This window comes from Pseudopodoces humilis, chromosome 15 (assembly GCF_049639895.1).
Source record: "Pseudopodoces humilis isolate 2021_Gansu_Grassland_sample_001 chromosome 15, ASM4963989v1, whole genome shotgun sequence".
In the NCBI taxonomy this organism is placed as follows: Eukaryota; Metazoa; Chordata; class Aves; order Passeriformes; family Paridae; genus Pseudopodoces; species Pseudopodoces humilis.
The window spans coordinates 12180091-12189371 of NC_142214.1; the positions used below are offsets into that span (position 1 = coordinate 12180091).

Below are 9281 nucleotides of genomic sequence, written 5' to 3' on the forward strand. Positions count from 1 at the left end.
TTTCCAGGCAGCTGACAGGGATGGAAATGAAAAGCTACGAGAAAACTGTTTTCTTGTGGAGAACTCTCCATGGAATGACAGAAGACTCCTCTCCCTACAGAGACTGATGAAAAGGACTATTGTATAGTTGGTACTGCTTTAAGAACCCAGGTTTTGTCTCTATGTTACCAGTTGGGAAAGGAAAAAGGTTGGGGGGGGGGGGGGAGAAAAGGTTTCTGGAAGTTTTATTCTGGTTTCTTACTCTTGTACTTCTGTTAATAAACTTTCTTTATTACTTTTAAGTTTTAAGCCTGTTTTACCCTTCTCCTAATCCATATCTCACAGCAAGAGATGAGTAAGTATTCTGGTGACTTTTAGCTACTGCTAAAAACCACCACAAGAACCTGCCCAACTTGACAGTAGTGAGTGCTCTTTGTATTTCACTGCATGTGAAAAACTGACAGTAATCATTATTAACAATCTACTGTTTATCTAAATACATAATTCTTAGTGTACTTCTTGGTTCAAGTTGTACAGTGGCTCCTAGTGCACAGAAACAGTCATAATAAATAATTAACTGTTTGGTAAATTATAACATTTCCAATCAAGACCTGTAGCCAGATAAGCATTCACTACATGAACACAAAAATGTATTTATTTTGAGAAAGTTCTTATTTTATCAAACACTGTGGTATAGGAAGCTTGCTATTGAGCTGAGTAAGCTCGATGTAGAATGGGCAACTTGGCTGCTCACTCTCTAAACAGCACACCTTAAGCTCTGTCTTTAAAAAAACAGCAGGAGATTCACTTTTTTCAGGCTAATCAGTAGATTTTAATCTGAACCACAAAGGATAGCTCTTATGTTATAGCAGAGCACCTCCTATAAAAAACTCAAGCACAGCAATCAACTGGTATGCCCAGTGGGTGCTGTAGAGAAACAGAGGGATGATGGAATGAAGGAAACCAGGCTCCTCCAGTGCCTACAGCTGGCTCGTGGTGAGAGCTGCCTGCACTGGGCATAGAGTCCAATGATTTGTAGACAGGGGCCTTTAGGTGCCCCAGCAGGACATGGACAAGTTGGAAAACAATCACAGGAAAAGCTATCAGATAGAAACACTGCTGTGCTGATATGTCTGTAAAAATATCTGTGCAACTGAGGGATAGTAAAAATTCACTTGTACTAGGAGACTCTTAAAAGCAAACCTAATGCAAGTATTAAGGCTGTTCTTACTGTGACAAAGATTTCCTGGCAGCTTTGAAAGAACTGCCTTAGGTGCTCTGAAGAAATCAGTTATTTCTTTATATTTCTTTTCCAAGAACCTGAACTAGGAAATACAAAATATAAATGCTTTTTGTGGTATTACACATTCAATATTATAATTACACTTTAAATATTATAATTTATTCAGCTCCTCTCTATGCCAATTTTTTTTCCTGTGAGCAGGACTTCTGCAATTAAGGCCCTTAAAAAAGTTTAATGGTCACTTACCAAGGGCAATTACACAGCTATTTTAGGGACTACTGTGACAATGAGCTGAGTGGGTGGATACAAGTGATGTATAAATTACAGCAGTGAGAAGGTGAGCAGAGACAGGGCTGAAAATACAATTATTTGGGTATGGGAGGAAACACTTCATGCAATAAGCAGCAACATGTGATGCTTGACTTTTTTGGAGTTGCAACGTTTAAAGATCAAAAATTTCAGCACAGAAATTAAAGTGTTCAAGCTCTCAGTCCCCAGTAACCCCAACCCCAGTGATAGCAAACCACATGTAGGTGTGTAGTGGGCACTGCTGACAGCACTAGAGCCCTATCTTGCACCCACAGCTCACAGACTGCCATGCAGCAGCCAGTAGGAACCTTAGTAAAGGCACTACTGCAACTCCAGCTACTTCTCTAAAGTTACACAGCAAACACCCAAACAAGCAGCCGTATAAACTGGATACTGAACCACTGAAACTGAGCCACTGCATGTACAGAGGAAAACCTCAGTGGAGGTGTAGTGCAGGATGCACCTTTTGTAGCTTATAATGTGCCAAAAACAATTTTAAAAAATGCCATCTGTGGGAATTCCAGACACAGAAAGCTCTCAAAATCTTGCAAATGCAAGCTTAGTTACAGACATGGACACAGGATTTGACTTGAGGCCTTGGAGAAAGCTTCCAGACTTAGAATCATAAGTAAGAATCTGAGTTTAAGAAGAAAGACATTAGGTTAAGTTGTAATAGTTGATATTTCATAGGCTACTCCACTCTAGCTACCAAGACAAATGGAAGAAGTTTTAAGGTTTTAAAGTTAAGATATAGAAGTAATTATAAAGGTAATAAGAAGTTTAAGGTATAACAAGTAGTTTTGTGTGTCACTATATGATTGGTTAAGAAAGTTCGCACTGCGGAAGAGACGTATAAACAGAATAATTAGTTATTGGCGTGAAAGTAAAAACATTCTTTTGTGGCATTAGTTTATTGGCTAGATAACCCTTAAAAGACCTTGTGACCTGTAGTCTTGTGACCACTGACCACGAACATCTGGTGAATAAGGTGAAGATATACTTACTCCTTCATCAGACTGTAGAAAAAAAATAATAAATCATGCTTTAAAACGTCTTTAAGTGGTCCCATCTCTCTCACAAAATCCTGACAGCCATCCTTTCATGTTACTTCAATCTACTTCTCAGTCTCCTAGAATATGTCACACTTATTAAGCACAATTTAAATTTAAATTTACGCAGTTGAGCAAAGTGCATTGCCAAGTGGAACAAACATCAGAAGACACTGTACTAATACTACCTTTCTTTTAAAATGGGTTGCACTGTCTTGTAATATAGCTTAAAAAAAACTCAAACAAAAACCAGGTCTGCTGTACAGATCTAAGAGTATTTTTGCCAAACATAACCATTAGTTTATGTCAAAACTTTCACATGTTGGCCAAGCTTATACCACAACAAAGAAAGGGGGTAGGGTAAATGTGTCATCAACAGATACTTTAAAAATAAAGCATCCATTTATTATTATAAGTTTAAATATTTTTTTTAATCATCTTCAACCAAGCATTTCTGAAACGGTCTTGGTATTGCTCACTTACAATCTTATTTTCTGTAGTAAGGCGAGTTAGAACAGGACTCCACTTCAATGTTATTAAAATGATAATTTAAACATCTCTTAATTAGTACAAGCTGTAAGAGAACAAGTACTGGGATGTAATGTGTTATTTTAAGTCTGTCCTTGCAATGTTAACTTGTTTCTAATTTCACAGTCTTTCAAGCATACCTAGATTATTTTTTAAATTGATACATATATTAATATTCTAACTGCCATTATACACCTCTGCTATAAAACATCAGGGTATGGAAATAAGAGCATTTTCCCTGTACTCTAACAAAAGTGATGAGCAAAAATCATGCAATGAGCTGCAGCATCATTACAGCCTCAAGTAAAACAGATATGCATACAGATCTTCTGCTTGAAGTTTTGACATTTAACAGCTGCCATTGCCAGACCAATGAGTTTATAATAAGAACTTTAAAAGAAATATAAATCTGTTAACCTAAAAGGAAAGTCACAAGTATGCTTTTAAAAAAAGATGCTCTACTGATGAAGCAGTAATGTGCTACAGGGAATCAACAGTCACATCAATATATATTGAAGGAAATCCTAGTACATTAGTTTTTGTCCTCGCTGAACAACAGCAGTATTCAAGTATACCAGATATAAGAGTCTCGGACTTAAAGTGATAACTAAGGATCCACCTTGGATCACTTTAAATCCGAGAGTCTTAATTCTGTGCTACTTGGTGAATCACTTTACCTCTGCCTTGGTGTCCTGGGGTGGCTTTATGATGCTTGTGTCCCCAGTTGCCTGGTTTATGTTACATATAAAGTTCTGCACATTTAAGACTGGCTCTGAGACCAAAGTGGGGGAAGAAGACACACGCAGTTTGTGTTGAGAAAGAGCACTCACTCCCCCGCATCCTGCTCCTGGACTGTGTTGTCTGCAGCACTGACAGACTGTGGGACAGAGCTCTCCTTTGCTTTTAGTTAGTTTTTAGCTAGCTGAGGCAGAGAAGTTCCCCAGACTGCTTTTTTCCCTCTTCCTTGGATCTGTTCAAACCTGCTCTGGACTGAAAACCCAGACAAACCCCAGGTGCTCATGCCTGTGGCACACCAGGGCCTGGGCCTTTGCACTTTCCAGTGCTGGAGGGACTGATAAGAACCTGAGCGAGCCGAGCTACATCCCATGAAAAGGACTTTTTTTTCTGAAATTGCCATCTCATTGAATAGTGAGAGGTTTTATTGTTTAATATTATTAAAATTCTGTTAAATTAACAATTTTTTCCCACTTTTCTCCAAGGAAATCTTTTCCTGAAGCAGATGGGGGAGGGGCAATTTGAATTTGTTTTCTGGACAGACCCCATTTGGAGGTTCTCTCCCAAATTTGTTCTAAACCAGGACACTTGGAGATAAAGATATCTCATCTTGAAGCCTGGTGAACACACGGACATACAATAGCCATTGATTTAGAATTAACTGTACTATAAAACCCATGCAAAAATTTTTTTAAAGAAAATAATTTCTCGTTATCTAGGATTCCTTAAAACCACTTTACTGAGGTCAAAAGTACCCTTTGATTTCAGGGGCAAGTCTAAGTGCTTAGTTCTATCTAAAGCAAAAAGAAAAGGAAAACAATTCTTCACATCCTTCACATTACACGGCTATTAATCCAAATGTAAAGAAAATAAACTACACACTGACTTTTTGAAGCAGCAGCATTTGCTCTGACCTCACATCCATCCTAACCAACTCATGCACTCAAACTTTAAAAATAAGCCACTGTACAAACTGACAATCTGGCAACATGCTGGCTGAAGGAAAACACTTCCCACACTGCTTCCAGTCCCATGCCCACAGTCATCTTTCCTTGCTTGCTCTGTTCCTCCATTTCCCAACATTGCCTGTGCTGTTTATTTCCTTACTAAAAAATTGTTCAACATGCCTTTGAATTTTCTGCTATATTTAGGATCATCTTAAATAAGTCTCCAGACAAGTGTACCATCAGGCCTTGCACTCACATTCCTTGTAACAAAGCTCTGCAGGCTCAAGGCCTTATCCAAACCTGGCTTTGGACGTTGCCAGGGTTGGGGCACCCACAGCCCTCCTGGGCAACCTATGCCAGTATCTCACAGTTCTCACAGTAAAAAAGATGCCAGCCCCAGGTCAGTCCTGACTCAGAAGCTACTCTAGGCTGTGGGAGCACAGGCCAGCAGCAGCACAGTAAACAGGAGACAGGCTGCCTGTTTAGGGAAACAACAGCATGAAGAATTTCCACCCCCACTGCTCATTCCTAACCTCTGTCTCACACACTTGGTCAGGTAAATAATGTTATGAATACCTAGCACCCAATCGAAGCTGTATCTTGATTATAAGTGCACTTCATATGCAGTGCTAGGTAGGAACTGATAACCCTGGTAAGAAGTGGGGCAGGGAAAGCAGAGCTGCTGTAGCTTATTTATGTTCGGCCCAACCATTTTTGTTGATCCCAATGCAGATCACACTAGGTACTTTCTGCAGAGAAGGAAACTGAAACCACAGGCAATGCTGGCCACTGTCCAAACCTTTTTCCAAACAATGTCTTTTAGCTCATGTCTATATAAAACAAGCAAAACCAGCTCACAGCTCCAGCGTGTCCAGGATGAAGGCTAGGTCCTCCCCACACACCACCCACACCACAAAGCAGTCTGAGAGAGGGCCTTGATGCTGCTAGGCTGCCCATCCACGGGCACCACAGGTCATAGAAGAAACCTGTCACACCCCTTCAGTGTGCCTTACTTTCAGCATAACACAGGTTAGTTACCCTTAGTGAGTGGCTACAGAAGGAATAACCAGTGCTGAACTCTTCATTTGTACGTGTCTACCTACAGAGCTCAACGTTTTGAAGAAAGAGACAGCTCAAGGTGCATCAGCAGATTACAGGCAATCATAATTTCCCTCCCCCTCCCCCAACCAAAAAAACAATGAAACAACAGCAAAGTTGCAAACAGCAAAAATAATCCCTATCCACTGTAAACACAGCTCTACCAACAGAGGAGAAAAACTTTCTTAAGCCTTCCCTTCCATACAGCTAGTCTATTCCAAATGGAAATGCGAAGGGCAGCAATCCCAGTTACAGGGAGGAGAGGAGGAGACTATGGAACAAAGATGAACACCGAAGCAGTCACTCTGCAGCTACTCCAGAAGGTAGTAAAATTAAACAGTGGGGACAACTTTTGAGATAGGCCTTCCACAAAAAAGGTTGAAGATGTTGTACCATCTAAATAACAAACTAATCTAGGAATAAACAGAACAAAACTGTAAATTCTGTTTCTCAGGAAATTGCTTTCCTCCTTCTATTCAACTTCATTCTCTTCTGAGAAAACAAATGACCACAGTGACCACACGCTTGAGTATACAATGAAATTCCTGTTATGATTAACTCCAGCTCTTTTTTAATTTAAGCAACGCCTTACTCAGAAGGGTTTTCTTATAAAAGAGCACTCATTAATTTGTCATATTAACTACCTAACTCTATTTATCATTAACTTCAATATATTTTGCATGTTTACTTGTCTCAGGCTACTGTTTGGTATCTGAGTACTAACTTAATTTAAAACAGTGTAATACGCTGTGCCTATTTTATTAGTTTTATATCATAACATCACCTGGCATATATCTGCATGCAAAGCCTTGCCTTAGTAGTTAGTTCAGAAGTGGTTTCTCTAGTTTTATAAAAGGACTGAAGCATCACCCTTGCATTAGGAGAAGGTGTGATCTGCTGAACTCTGCTAACTTCTTATGCTGAAAGTTTATAGCTGCTGCTGTTGGATTATTCAATGAGCAGTGAATGGGCAGCACCGTCACTGGCAGTGCATGTTCCAGAGGGCATTAAAGGTAACACATGAGCTAAGTGTGCATGAGATGCAAACACCTAAATAATGAACACCTCCTGAAACTGTCCACCATAGGAGGGTCCCGGGGGAAATTGTCTGTTTCAAGTTTATACAATTCTGTCATTTAAGACAACGATGGAAGAACTGATAAATACAAAAAAATGAGAGCTATGTTAAAAATGCATTAAATAGTTTCCAAAATAACTTTTATGTGGAAATATTTAAGACTTCTGTAGAATTGTATTAAAATACAAACTTTGTATCCATGCACAAAGAGCAGAAGAAATAAAACATTAAACCAAACATCCTGTCAAGAGACTGCGGAACTTTGCTACCTTTCTTTTAATTGGGTGTAAGGACTGGAGACATTAAAATCTTAAACATATCTTAGGGAAAAAGAAAATCCATGTCTTTAATCACTGCAGTTAGTCTGAGATGACAAATTCCAAAGATTCAAAAAGCAGAAATTAAAGAAAAAACACTGTATGTTTCCAAGGTCCACCTGTAGCTTTCTTTGTTCATTTTTGCACTTGAAATTGGCAAGGCTACAATTGCAAATTTGTCTATAATAGTAAATGACAACATACATAATATTCTTATTTTTATGCCACAATCCAAGACGCAAAGAGTACCCAAGCAAGGACCAACATTATCCTTACCCTGACAATCATCTTTTACCACCATAAGGGACTTTAACTGTCCATTTAACTTCTATAAAACATTCCTTGACACCAAAGCTCTCTGTAACCTCTGTATTTACTGAACATCTTCACTGAAATATTTTGTCCTATCACTCCTTTTTTTCCTAACATAAATGTCTCACATTTATTTTTTTTCCCAAATGTTATATGCTATAAAGGTATATACTACAATTATTTCATTAAGGGACTGGGCAAACAGCAGCACTGCATCAGGAGAGGTCTGTGCAGCCAGGGCAAGGGAGTCAGGCAGTGCACATGCACTTCTCTAACAAGCTTCAGAAATCCACAAAGGGAATGTTCTAGAACACCAAAAAGCAAAATTTATCACAGAGGAACAGGACAACAAAAATATTCAGCCAGTTTCTTTCCTTTAACAGGTGTTTTTGTGACGTGGAGCAGAGAAGCATGCGCTGAGCAGTGAATCACCTCTCCTGATCAGCATCAGCCCATCTCCTCAGCTCAGCCTCCTCCCCTGCATCCAGGCAGGGGGCTTCAAGGGCCGGGGGGCTCCGGGGGAGGCCAGGGCGCCGCCGAAGAACCGGGAAAGGCCCCGGGCTGACCCAGGGAGCGTCCGGGGATGAGGTCCCACCCGGCGCGTTGCGGGAAAGTGGCGGGCGGCGGGTCCGGGAGTGACCGCGCTCAGCCCCGCGGGCTACGGGCGAGACAGGGAACAGCTAGAGGCGACGGCGCTGCCTTTGAGCTACGGGGAAATCCCAGAGCGGAGCCCCGGCCCAGGGCGGGGCCCGGTGCTTCTCGCCGCTCGCCCGACCCCTCCCCCCCGCCACCGTCGGCACTTCCAGGCCTTTCCGCGCCGCCACCTATTCCGGGCAGCGGCCGAGGGAGCTCCAGCCCGCCCTTACCGGAACGCCAAGCTCCGGCGCATCCTCTCGGCGCGCCCCCCCCGAGCCACGGCTGTGGGGACGCACCTGATCCCGCGTAACCCTCGCCCTTCCCCAGCTGACCCGGCCGCCTCCGCCCCGGCGGGAGCCCCCGCGGGCCCCCGCGTCAGGGGCAGCGCCAGCCCCGCATCCCCTGTTCGTGCGCGGGGCGACCCTCCCCAGATGTTGACGACGGGCAGCAAGGGCGGGACTAGCACTGCCCCATCCTATCTCACCCCACTCCATTCCAGCTTTCTCATCCTGTCCCTTCACCAGCCGTTCCCCCGCGCTGAGCCTGCACTCACCGTGCCCAGCCCCGGCGCTGCCGGTGGAGATCACAGCGCTACCGGCGGCCGTACCGGCTGCTAAAATGGCTGAGGGTGCGGGGGTGGAGCGAGCCTCGCGCCGCCGCCACCAGTGCTGCTCCATCCTCCCTCCCTCCCTCCGCCACCATGACGCGCCTAGGAGGTAGCGGGAGTGGCCGCGGACCCGAGCCTAGGGCCCCGATTAGGGCCACCGACGCACGCACTGGTGACTCCGGGGTTCGCAGGCTCGTGAGGGCACCCCCTCACGGGACCCCAGGCTTCGGGCAGAGCTCGGTTAGCGAGGCCTTTTTGCGAGGGTTTTTACAGTTCCACTGAGGCTTATGAACAGGCCGCGGAGCAGGCCGACCTACGGGCACACGGCAAAAGGCAGTCCAGTAACCCCAGCCCCGACCCCCGGGCACAGCCTCCCGGGCAGGCTCCAGCTGGAAGCCACAAGACCGCCAGTCCGGATCTTTCAGGCTGGAACAGACAGCTCA

At 43.4% G+C, this 9281-nt stretch overlaps 1 protein-coding gene across 1 annotated transcript in view; it reads right to left on the reverse strand.

The window, feature by feature from the left end:
- Positions 1-8877, reverse strand: part of ACSL4 (acyl-CoA synthetase long chain family member 4) — a 42645-nt gene extending 33768 nt beyond the window's left edge. Inside the window, exon 1 of the mRNA XM_014258791.2 lies at positions 8785-8877. The gene's annotated coding sequence lies outside the window, so the exon portion shown is untranslated. The remainder of the gene's footprint in view (positions 1-8784) is intronic.
- Positions 8878-9281: the final 404 nt, after the last annotated feature.